The 13,611-nt window shown below is 41.6% G+C and overlaps 1 protein-coding gene across 2 annotated transcripts in view; it reads right to left on the minus strand.

Moving 5' to 3' along the window:
• The window catches only part of C9H7orf25 (chromosome 9 C7orf25 homolog), a 199,680-nt gene that overhangs the window by 89,918 nt on the left and 96,151 nt on the right, over positions 1–13,611 (minus strand). The window lies entirely within an intron of this gene.

The raw sequence follows: 13,611 nt of genomic DNA on the forward strand, positions 1-13,611 counted from the left end.
TCCCACATGCCGCGGAGCGGCTGGGCCCGTGAGCCATGGCCGCTGAGCTTGCGCGTCCGGAGCCTGTGCTCCACAACGGGAGAGGCCACAACAGTGAGAGGCCCGCGTACCGCAATAAAAAAAAAAAAAATCCCTTGTTCTATACAAGTTCAAATTACAGCATCCAGTAATGGTGAAATAAATGTGCCTCCATGCCCTGCTGCTAGTTCGGCACTGTTAGCGTTTTCTCTAAAATGCTTCTCCAAGCCCTGTGCATATTTACTAAACATGGTACATCACTGTCCGGTGATCAAGGAGAATAACCTCAGGTTATGTGGCAACTGAGAAAAATCGTGTCATTTTCACATTTCTGCCGCCCCATGTACTTACCACAAACATGTTGCTGTGCAAAGCTGTGTAACATGACATGATAGGAAATGATAACACTTTAGTATAGGAACGTCTGAGGGAGAATGCCGTGTAAAAATTCTGGCATGTTTGTTCTAAAAATTAAGTCAAACTACCTTAGAGTCACATGTTATCAACGTGGTCTCTTCATCTAGACTGTACACTTGCCAAAGGCAAGAACTCCTTCCAGCATCTCTGTGTTTCCTTCAACATGTGCCACTTTGCTTGGCAAACAGTGGTTGCCTAGTGAACATTTGTTACTTGGCTGATTGATTGATTAAAAACAAAACCTTTTTGTCTTGAGGCTACAGAAGCTGAAATAAAGGGGTATGGTTTTCCTTATTTCCTGGAGACTGGAAACACAGCCTCATGTTAAGACTTTGGGGGCTTCCCTGGTGGCGCAGTGGTTGAGAGTCCGCCTGCCGATGCAGGGGACACGGGTTCGTGCCCCGGTACGGGAAGATCCCACGTGCCGCGGGGTGGCTGGGCCCGTGAGCCATGGCCGCTGAGCCTGCGCGTCCGGAGCCTGTGCTCCGCAACGGGCGAAGCCACAGCGGTGAGAGGCCTGTGTACCGCAAAAAAAAAAAAAAAAAAAAAAGACTTTGGGCGCCACCTTTGTGCAACACTCCCGCCAAAGGGCCCCCTTGCTCAGCACCCGAGGAGGCCCGTTGGGAGCTGGGGACTGGAAACTATGCACCTCAGTCCAACCTCTTCCAAGTATACAGACTCATCTCCCTGCCTTACTTCTCTACCAGTATGTGTGAGCTCGTGTCAAGACTCTGCTGAGCAACGTTCAGACCCACGTGGACCATGTGTAGGCTGACCACAGAGAAGCCCAGGGTGGTTAGGGGGAGCTGGTCTCAGAGGTTCCCAGAAACATAAGGAGGGTCCAAAATCTGGGTGGCTGTGATGAAGAGGAAGCAGAAGCAGAGTGCAGCCCAGTGAGTGAAGCAAGGCTCCCTAGAGACTACAATGGATGAAGATGGGTTGGAAGAGAGCTCATCAGACTTACAGAGGCTGTCAGGGCCCCGCCCACACTCCTCCTCTATAGCCCATAAGTGCACACAAGCCTGATTTCCACCTGCCAGTGTCGCCTGTTTGTGCCTAAGCTGCCAGAGTCTGTGTTGCCCGCCCCGGAAGTAGGCAGGAACACCAGAGGTTAAGTAACCTCCATTCACCCAGCAGCCCTCCAACAATGAGTGAGAGGAGGTGATATAGAAACGCCTTAACTCTCACCCCCAGCTGGGATAACTCTGAATCACGTCATCTGCACTGGCTTCCAGAGTTCCCCGGTGGGATTAAGCCTCCATGTTTCCTGGGGTCACCTCCCAGGTAAGCTGCTTGCACTCAATGCCTTGATGTCGATTCTGCTCCTACAGTTCAGCACAGAGTCCACCTTCCCCCATTTCTAGTTCCTTACCAAGTGAAGGAGAGTCCCGTGGAAACTGTCTCCCTGACAGGGATGTACAGACAAAAATCATTATCAGCACAACAGCCGTAAGGAAGACTCCACATTGGCATGGAGGACAGTGGTATGCCAAAAAAGACCAGCTCACTGAGCCAGCTGGAAAGGGCAGTGAGGTCTCAGCCAGGATGCCCAGAGGGAAGTTCTCAGACAAATGATCAGCACGGAGCAGTGAGGCCATGCACATTAGGCATGCACGCTTGGATGACACAGTGTCTGGGTGGTGTTCTGGCTCTCACGAGACTACCACCAGCCTGGCCCTGAGAAAGCTGCTGCTTGGTGGTGTGGATATACCAGATGCCTTCAGAGTCAGTGAGCTGACCAGGGGCCAAACCCTGCCCAGAACTAACTCCAGGCTTCAGACGTGACTTTAAAATGGGTTGAATCGCCAAGGAGATATTTTTCACATCCACTTGTCACTTTTCGGTGCTCACCTTACATGACTTTTCAGCAGGCTTGGTTGTTCACGTCCCTCCTTTAAAAAACTGACTACTTTGAACTCTCTCTTGGGCTTCAGCTCTCTGGCTAGACGTTTTTCTGTCAACATTTTTTGTGGGGAGTGGAGGAGTTAACGCTCCCCCGTTTCTTAGGTGTATCGGGTCTTTTCTTCATGAGGAGAATATGGGTTTTTTTTCCTTTGTTGAAACTTTTTTTTTTAACGTCTTTATTGGAGTACAATTGCTTTACAGTGATGTGTTAGTTTCTGCTGTATAACAAGTGAATCGGCTATACATACACATATATCCCCATATCTCCTCCCTCTTGCGTCTCCCTCCCATCCTCCCTATCCCACCCCTCTAGGTGGTCACAAAGCACCGAGTTGATCTCCCTGTGCTATGTGGCTGCTTCCCACTAGCTATCTATTTTACGTTTGGTAGTGTATATATGTCCATACTACTCTCTCACTTCGTCCCAGCTTACCCTTCCCCCTCCCCGTGTCCTCAAGTCCATTCTCTATGTCTGCATCTCTATTCCTGTCCTGCCCCTAGGTTCTTCAGAACCACTTTTTTTTTAGATTCCATATATATATGTGTTAGCTTATGGTATTTGTTTTTCTCTTTCTGACTTACTTTACTCTATATGACAGACTCTAGGTCCATCCACCTCACTACAAATAACTCACTTTTGTTTCTTTTTATGGCTGAGTAATATTCCATTGTATATATGTGCCACAACTTCTTTATCCATTCATCTGTCGATGGACACTCAGGTTGCTTCCATGTCCTGGCTATTATAAATAGAGCTTCAATGAACACTGTGGTACATGAGTCTTTCTGAATTTTGGTTTTCTCAGGGTATATGCCCAGTAGTGGGATTGCTGGGTCACATGGTAGTTCTATTTGTAGTTTTTTAAGGAACCTCCATACTGCTCTCCATAGTGGCTGTATCAATTTACATTCCCACCAACAGTACAAGAGGGTTCCTTTTATGAGGAGGATATGTTTTTACTGTACTTCATGTTTATATATTTTGGGCCTCCTCATTATAAAACATATGTAATCCTAATTTCACAGTGTATTGCAATCAACTAATTTATACATTTTCTTTTTCATAAAGTCATGAACTAAACAATTCGTGCAGATATTGTGATATATCAATCCCTGCATGGATGGAGTGGCTTCTCCCTGCTACTGGGTTCCAGATTCTGCAGCCTGGCCTGACCAGACCAGGTAATCAGTAAAACCTAAAGAAGGGTCTCCACGTAGCTCATTAGAAGGATCTCCACATAGCTCACTGCATTTTTAACACAAGTCATTTCCACCCAAAAACTATTTGTCATTTTGCTTGTGCAGAGTTAGAACCTTTCATACCCACTGGGGGAAATATACACAACAACGTAGAAGGTATTAGTACAGACATCCAAAAAGCAGCAACTGGGATGTGGACTTTTCTAGAATAGTTGGCAAGGGATGTAGTGGCGGAGGAGGGAAAGGTGGAAAAAGCAGGCCTTCACCAGCCCCCTGGCAGTGGATGAGTCCCCAGATCACGCAGAGGGAGAGAGTTTCAAAGAGCAGGCCAATTGATTGATGTCCCCTGGAGATCTTTTATCATTCCTTCTATCTCATCGGCTCTTATAACCAATGAGTACTCCTTCCTGAACTTATGATGCTGGAGACCCATCTATCTTCCAGTGAGAAGGTTTAAACCAGAGTTGTGTGTGTTTAAAACCCCACTGACCAGCCTTCATTCATTTCTTTAAGTCCACCTGAAAGAGGAGTTCTCTATTACCTCAAAGATATTAAGTCCCTGGGTTAATTGTGACTTTGACAGATGTATGACAGGTCAGTGCCCGTGACTGAGAGATGTGTCAGAAGCCCCTTCATCCTCATTCATTTCATCGTTTTAGAACCCAAGTCAGTAGCGTGTGAGGCTGGATCTGATTTCCCTTTCTATTTCTCAAAACGAACTCAGAACACAGTTTTTGGAGAATGTTGAGGGGATGTTATTTAAGCTTGTCTCCTGGACAGCAATTTTGTTTTCTGATTGCTCTGACTTGAAGGCGCGTGTGTGCCACTCTGATGAATTGCATTAAGAGCACTCACAAGCAGACAAGTCAGGTAAGTCTGAGGACCACCAGGACTTGGGGTCCAATTTTTTTTTCTCAAACTCTGGAAGATAAATAAATTAGCACACTAATTTAAAAACCGCTTAATTCTTGGAACTTCCTTGGTGGTCCAGTGGTTGAGACTCTGCGCTTCCACTGCAGGGGGTGCGGGTTCAATCCCTGGTCGGGGAACTAAGATCCCGCATGCCTTGCAGGGCAGCCAATAAATAAATAAATAACTTAATTCTTAAAATAGTAATAAATTACACAATTCTAGAATTGTCAGGGTGAATTAAGCACTGCCTAATTGTCTAAAAACGGAAGTAAATTCCCTTCTCAAGTTATTATTTTAGTGCAAAAAGTTCCAACTGGATCCACAACTTTTTGCAAAGCTTAGAGTAACATTCTGCATTTTCATCCATAAACAATTTGAAAGCATTCACCCATTTCCCAACAGCTTACGGGAGACCAATTGGAACTGCCGACTCTGTGCACACGTGTAATTTCTTTTGAGGGTGTTTGTGTGACTTGTTTTATTCTATTTTTTTAATTTTTATTGGAGTATAGTTGATTTTCAGTGTTATGTTAGTTTCTGCTGTATGGCAAAGTGAATAAGTTATACATTTATCCACTCTGTTTTTAGATTCTTTCCCCATATAGGTCATTACAGAGTACTGAGTAGAGTTCCCTGTGCTATACGGTAGGTCCTTATTAGTTATCTATTTTATATATTGTAGTGTGTATACGTCCATCCCAATCCCCCAATTTATCCACCCCCCACTTCCCCCCCGCCGGTAGCCATAAGATTGTTTTCTACATCTGCACAGGTGCGATTTAAAACCAGCTTTTACCTGGATCTAGGTGGCATATAATTCCACCTTGTATGCAAAGTACATGAATTAAAACAGACATAAAATGTGTTTTCTGGTGTCCACATCTCTACACAGTCTTACAAACACCTTGGTGACAATGCAATCATTAACTGTGTGCTGCAAATCCTCAACCGTAAAATTACTTAAGAAGCTCTGGTAGCCTTGCCGCCCCACGTGAAAGATATATAGGTTATTGCTTAAATTAGCATTCATATTCATTTATTACCATATCTAAAGAGTTACTCCATTGATCATTGCCTGTCTAGAATCTCCAGAGATTCAAAGATACATGCACCCCAATGTTCATAGCAACATTATTTACAATAGCCAAGGTGCAGAAGCAACCTAAGTGTCCGTCGACAGATGAATGGATAAAGAAGATGTGGTGTGTGTGTGTATATATATATATATCTAGATACATACATACATACATACAGTGGAATATTACTCAGCTATAAAAAAGAATGAAGTCTTGCTATTTTCAACAACATGGATGGACCTAGATGATATTATGCTGAGTGAAATAAGCCAGACAGAAAAAGAAAAACACTGTATTTTTTCACTTACATCTGGAATCTAAAAAAAAACAAAACAAATATGACAAAACAGAAGCAGGCTCACAGATACAGAGAACAAACTAGTGATTGCCAGAGGGGATGGGGGTGGAGAGATGGTGAAATAGGTAAAGGGGACTAAAAGGTACAAACTAACAGATATAAAATAAGTCACAGGGATGTGATGTACAGCACAGGGAATGTAGTCAATAATATTGTAATAACTTTGTACTGTGGGTAGTGTATAAAAGTATTGAATCGCTATGTTGTACACCTGAAGCTAATATAATATTGCAAGTAAACTATACCTCTTTTTTTTAATAAAAAAAATAACAAAAACACATCTGCAAAGAAACTGTAGCACCCGTAAAATAAGTTTGAAAAATTAAAGTGAAAAACTATCTCCTGATAGTGGAAATTACTTAAGGACACCAAGTACTGTAAAACTAATTTTGATCTGCATTTAGAAATAAGAGGTAGGCAGAAAGTGACCTTACCACCTTTTGAATACCAGGAAAAGGCCATTGAGATCAACAACATTAGGAAAAATGGGTTTGAAAATATTCAAGTCATGATTCTATGAAATGAGACTCTAAAATTAAGTAGAAGTACTTAATACTTTGGAGTGGAATGTTACTCTAAAAAGCAATTATAAATAATCCAGAAAAGAAGGAAAAAGACTCCAAAAAATACCCATAAAACTGTAATAACTACATAAGGAAATCTCCCATGAGCTCAGTTTTGGGTAATGTGTTTAATGATGGGTTTACCTCGTAGAAAATATTCAAACATTCCTTGAATATTCTTGGAGGTCTGGGACCGATGTTATGACTTTGCAATTACATACTTTCATAATTATAGTTTCAAGTTGAAACAGTGTCCAGGATTTCAAAAACTCTCGTCTTAAATGATAATCCTGGCCAAATTTCCTTGTCTTAGGGCATCCCCCCAAACCACTCACCGACTCCTCACTCAACCCAAACTGGATAAAAACTCAGCTCACGTAGAACGAAAAACTTGGAGACCCGGCTGATCTGTCAGCAAGCCAAGCTCATGTTAGAAGTTAGAATTTAAAATGGTAGAGAAATGGAAAATGCTTCCATGTTGTTTCTGTAATGGGAGCATCTATTTTCACAGTGCAGGGTGGTGTCACTGCCTCTGTGGCAGAGAACTACACTTATGGATAGATCCACTGTTTTTTATTTGCCATGATGGGTTCCACCAGGATTCTTTGGCTCATTCCATTGCCCCAGATTTCTAAAGAGTGCCTTTAACTCACTAACATGCTTTTTATACGTACAAACACATAAATATATATATAGTATAATAATATATACAATATTATTAACTATAGGTGCTATGCTATAAATCTCCAGAATTTGTCTTGCATAAAGTTTTGTACCCTTTGACCATTACCATACCCAATTTATATATATATATAAAATTGACCCCTAGCCCCAAATCCCTCTCTATTCTCCTACCTTTATGATCAGAGTTGGATGCTGGGTAAGATTTGAGGACTCTTTTTGCCCGAGCTTAAAGTAGTTGGACACAATAACCGAGATATGGAAACAATCTAAATGTCCATCAACAATGAATGGATAAAGAAAATGTGAGATATATATCTCACATCATTATATATATATATATATATATATATATCACATTTTATATATGAATATATGTGAATATAATTCAGGCTTAAAAAAAGAAGAAATTCCTGCCCTTTATGACAACATGGATAGACCTAAAGGGCATTATGCTAAGTGAAATAAGCCAGACACAGTAAGACAAATACTGTATGATCTTACTTATACGTGGAATCTAAAATAGTTAAACTCATAGAAGCAGATAGTAGAATGGAGGTTACCAGGGGCTGGGGAGAGGGAGAAATGGGAAGGTGATTGTCAAAGGGTACAAAACTCTACACAACATAACTAACTTCTGGAGATTTACAGCATAGCGTCTATAGCTAATAATACTGTATTGTATACTTAAACTTTTCCAAGAGGGTAGGTCTTAGGTTAAGGGTACTTATCATACACATGTACATATAACGTACACATACAAAAAATTATTAATAATAATAGTGAGGGTGGGAGAAAACTCTGGGAGGTTACGGGTATGTCTATGTGATAGTTTCACAGGTATACGCTTATCCCCAAACTCATCAACTTGTACACACTAAATATGTACAGCTTTTTTTTACATGTCAGTATACCTCAATAAGTGGCTTTAAAAAACAAAAATAGTTTGAGCATTCTGCTTAGGCATTGCCCCTTTGCTTGTAGTCTGATTGTAGCCTTCAAGTAATCAGTTAATCAGTAAATGGCATGAAAGGATGAACTCAAAGGGAAATATTTCCCCTACAGCCTAGAACAGAGCTGGCTTATGATGTCTGCCCCCATTTCCTCTAAGCCCATCCCCAGATGGCCTTCTAAAGTCAGGGAAGAGAGGGTCAGGGAAGATATGCCTCCTCTAGAAGAGAGAAGAACCTGCCTTCTCATCACAACAGTCCCATGGAGGGGAAATGGAGGCTCAATCCAAAGAGAAAACATGATACAAAAGATCCACCAGAACGTGATTTTCAAACTGGGCTTCTGGAGGGCTATAGATTTATTATCATACATCTGGAGATTTCCCATAAAATCTGTTTCCTTAATTTATGTCATCTATAACCTAAAATAAAATACTGTAAACGTATTCTAAATGTCTTTGCTTATCATTTTGTACCTGAGTATTGCCACTTCATTTCAGTGCCTGCATTTCTACTTATATGTGCAAAATCTTTTGACACAAAGTCATCACTTAAGTGATATCATTTAAAAGGCAATGCAGGGCTTCCCTGGTGGCGCAGTGGTTGAGAGTCCGCCTGCTGATGCAGGGGACGCGGGTTCGTGCCCCAATCTGGGAGGATCCCACATCCCACATGCCACGGGGTGGCTGGGCCCGTGAGCCATGGCTGCTGAGCCTGCGCGTCCGGAGCCTGCGCTCTGCAACGGGAGAGGCCACAGCAGTGAGAGGCCCGTGTAGCACAAAAAAAAAAAAAAAAAAAAAAAAAAAGGCAATGCAATTGTTTTTAAACTCTGTCTTGCTGAACGCCAGGAGCACAAGGGATCTATAACCTCTCCAGTGTGAGAAACATCACAATAGTGCCTTTTCCCTAGTCTGGCTCTATTTGCAATCTCCCTATTCCTACTCTAGAAAATCTATACTCTGGGTCTCGTGGTCTCACCGTGACCTTGGAGACTAGGTTTTCCTTGACTCATATCAGGGGCCCTTTTTCTCGATGGTATTGATCAGAAACGGGAATGAGGTGAGGAGGGGAATAAAGAAAGACAGAGGTTCCTACGAGACTTTAGAGTGTCTAGCCAGTTAGTGGTTTAGCCCAAGATCTGAATAAAACAGCATTACTTGAGTATTACATTTGGACTACTCCAGATGGATCTAAAGTAACCTTGAAACTGATTTCAAAGTACTAGATTTTCTACTTTACATGGACAAAAGCAGTCTATGTTGTTGAAAGCCAAGAAACAAAAATGGATGCAGTATCTTGTTGACTGACCAAAAGTGATCAGTAAGGTAATGGCATTGTATGTCTTGCTTCTAAGGTCCCTTGGTACTCTGAACTTATTTACAAAACAGAAATAGAGTCACAGATATAGAAAACAAACTTATGGTTACCAGGGGGAATGGGGGGGAGCGTAAACAGGGAGATTGGGATTGACATATACACACTACCGTATATGAAGTAGATAACTAATAAAGACCTACTGTATAGCACAGAGAACTCTTCTCAATACTCTGTAATGACCTATATGGATAAAGAATCTAAAAACGAGTGGATACATGTATATGTATAGCTGATTCACTTTGCTGTGCAGCAGAAACTAACATAATATTTTAAATCAACTATACTCCAATAAAAATTTTTTTAAGTACACATGTGCTGACATCTCTATGCTAAATGTATGACACAATGAATTTACTTTCTTGCCTCATTAAAATATTCACATCAAAATATCGAACTAAGGATAAAGAAGGAAAAACAAAGCTAATCTGTTAATTTGCCAGCTCTAGAAAAATGACTTTGATATGCCACTGCCTACTGAAATTTTCTGTTAAAAACAAATCCAATAGCATGCAAATGTGTCTACATCAAGGATACACTCAAAGGGTGGTCCAAGGACCAACAGCATCTGTGGCACCTGGGAACCTGTTAGCAATGCAAATGCTCTGACCCTTCTGAGACACCCTGAATCAACATTTCTTGAGTGTGAGGCTAGCTCTCCATGCATCAGTTTGAGAAGCAGTGCTCTAGATGGATGGACAGTTGATCCGCATTAGCAGTTTGATAGAATTTGCATATATGGGAGACATAACTCACGTAGTCACAATTCTGAATTTTAACTCAAGGCATCAAGTAGCCTGTGAAAGTCCCTACTCCCTGTTTGCTGTTTCCTCTCTCCTACCCGTTTGCCCACAGGAGAGCATAGGACAGCGGCTCTGTTTTCCCAGACTTTTGAAGTTTTAGAAGTCAAATTGAGGGCTGAAATGGAACAATGCTTATATTTCTCAGACTTCCCGGCAGAATACATAACATATCGTTAGATTTTCCACGAATATTAATTGTATGAATGAAAATCTACCTCTGTAAAAAGAAACGGCAGGCCTAGTAAGCGATAAATCATTTTGGAAAAAGTGAATCCAGGCCGTGTTGGTTCTAAGAATTTTATACATTGTCACCTTTCCAGAGGCTGTTGGACCCTGAACTTAAAAACACAAATAGATGGAAAATTTCAAGAGGAATCTACATGTCTTCAAGGTTTTATTTTGTCCTGCTGCTTATGTATTATCAAAAATATCTCTAGTTTTCTCTCGAATGCCATTGATTGGTCTGGACTGGCTTAGAATTCAAGTTTGAATTCTAACAGTCTTGCCCAGATGCAGACACTGTTCTTGGTCCAGATTCCCTGGTTCTTGGTATCAGTCCCCTGGACACTCCCCTAGCTGCTATGTGCTTTGATGCTAACAGCTCCCATCTGTGACCTAGAGGAAACTGTCCTTAAGCCACCACATCTGCTGTCTCCGTAGCTGGGAGTACATTCTAGGCCTCCATGGTACAACTGACTGACTGATGAGGAAACACGAAAGCCCTCCACACTCAGGGCAGGACTCTCCCAAGTACAATTTAGGGAATTTCCCTCTGGAAGCTCACTAAGAATCAGGCTGAGATGGCACCCTGGCTTGGCCCCTTCCTATTCGCCGTGCTGCTTTAACCACTTCCTTACTAGTTTCTCTTGGAAGTTAGTCCTTAATAAACTGGCGTCGTTGACTTAGGGTTGACGTCTGGGAAACTCAGTCTAAGCTACTCAGTATGCCAAATCTCATCCAAATTCAACCAGCTAGAGAGATGAAATAATTCAAACAGTATGTTGTACACCAACATCAGATACACCTTTGTCATCAAGACTTTTCTTTCCACACCATAGTTCCTTTTCTAAATACAGAAAATTGTTAATGTTCTATAATATTGCTGCTGGTATTTCCCTTTAGCTGGAATTCTTCCCTGAAATGGGCTCCCAGAATCCACCGACCTGTTTACTTTGGACAATTAACTAGAAACTTGAAATATCTTCCTGTACAACACCATAAACATTAGAAGTTGTAACAGATATCTTTTATTGCACAAGTATAATTGGGCATTTTTAAGTTTAGTATTAATCTTAGTATGTGGGGAAGTATAAGCAAACACTATACTAAATCTTCGTGTTTCTTCATATTTAGAGTGCTTTCTTCAAATTAATCAAAATCAGAAATATACATGACCTAAAGAAAGTCAACTATAATTGATTTTAACACTGGAACAGCTAATAACCAAGGTAAAATAATGTTAATGAAAATTAAATAAAATGGCATTTCTCCTCAAATAATCAATCAAAATGAGCATGGTCAACAAATGAATAATCACACATTAATTTAAATAGAAGAAATTTGTGTCCTCCTGCATTTCTCTGTCATTGTTAGAATGAGAAATGTTTTTGCTTCTTTATCAAAGGCTGAACTTTTTAGGCTCACGCAACAATTGCAGCCCCTGACAGACATTCTGTAAGCAACTAAGAAGCTCAGGAACTGTTAGTGATACTACAGAAAACTACAGAAGATCTTCGTGCATAGAGCAATCATCTATTCCTAACAGAACTGAAAGACAGAAACTAGCATTTCTCTAGGAGTGCCTACCATATGCTAGATACTTTTATGTGTCCTATTTCATTAACTGAGTCCTCACAATTTGGGAGGGAGCTCTGAGCAGATACATTTTCACTGATATCTGAGAAGTCCAAGATGACATGGTTTCCATAGAGTCAGTATGCGTCACAGGTGCAATCTAAATCCTGACATATTTTACAGTACAGGACATTCTCTCTCATTCATGGAAACCTTAGAAGTTCGGCACTATTGCATTTTAACTTTTGAGATAAAGAAAATTAGGCACATAGGGCCCAAGGTTGCACAACCAGGAGGTGACAGAGCAAGAATTAGAACTCAGACTTCCTGCAGAGTTCATGCTATTAACCGAGATGTCTTGCTTCCCAGTCAGACCTTGGGTTTAAGATGGTGAATCGAGCACGTGTACATGCCTTTGCTCCATCCAATGGGCCCATTAAAATAACGGTACTCATCATAAGTCTCTATTGACGTTTCCTTTTTTTAGCTGTGGTAACTGTTTTTCTGATAAAAAATTTAATAAGAAATAAAAATATAACACTTAAAGTTATAATGGAAACTCCCACACAAGCAGGCGCCCAGGGCCAGCATCTAAGGAGGCCGTACTCTCAGGTATGTGCTGTACAGGTCGGTCAGCCCTGGGCTGCTCCCAGCTTGAGCCTTGTTCTGTACAACGAAATTGAAACTGTTCACTAAAGGTCATTTTCTTTTCACTGTCTTATCCTAGTACTTCCGAGGACTCCGTGTGTCTGTCTATGGATGAGGTGGGGAGATGGGGAAAAGCCAAAGACTTCACACCTGAGGCAAAGGAACCTTTCCCTTTTAAAAAGAAATCCTAAACATTTAAAGTTAAAACTCCAGCAGCAGTGTGATGCAATGCATTCCAAGTTTTCAAAATAAAGATGATAAAGGCTCACAGCAGGCTGCTTCTTGCAGCCCCTCTACCCCTCTCACTCGAAAAGATTATACCTGCATTTCTCCTTCCTCACATCTTAGTCAAAAATAACAAATTCAGGGCTTCCCTGGTGGCGCAGCGGTTGAGAGTCCGCCTGCCGATGCAGGGGACACGGGTTTGTGCCCCGGTCCGGGAAGATCCCACATGCCGCGGAGCGGCTGGGCCCGTGAGCCATGGCCGCTGAGCCTGCGCATCCGGAGCCTGTGCTCCGCAACAGGAGAGGCCACAACAGTGAGAGGCCCGCGTACGAAAAAAACAAAAAACAAAAAAACAAATTCAGGAACATTTTCTCATTCCTGTTACTCTTCATAGGACTTTTTTTTCCCCACTACCCTTCATCAAATTTTACCCATCTACATATATTTATGCATCAGTATTTTCCATTTATCACTGCATGATGTAATTAAAGCTTACTAAAATCATTTCTCCCAGAAAAAAAGGAGAAAGAAAGAAAGAAAGGGGGGAGGGAGGCAGGGAGGGAGGGAGGGAGGGAGGGAAGAAGGAAGGAAGGAAGGAAGGCAGGCAGGAAGGAAGGCCATTCTCTTGCTTTTAGTAGATGAAGGCTCAATCCTTGGTGGGGTCCCTTTTCTTGACTCTACTTAGCA

The sequence above is a fragment of the Phocoena sinus genome, chromosome 9 (assembly GCF_008692025.1).
Source record: "Phocoena sinus isolate mPhoSin1 chromosome 9, mPhoSin1.pri, whole genome shotgun sequence".
Taxonomy (NCBI): domain Eukaryota; kingdom Metazoa; phylum Chordata; class Mammalia; order Artiodactyla; family Phocoenidae; genus Phocoena; species Phocoena sinus.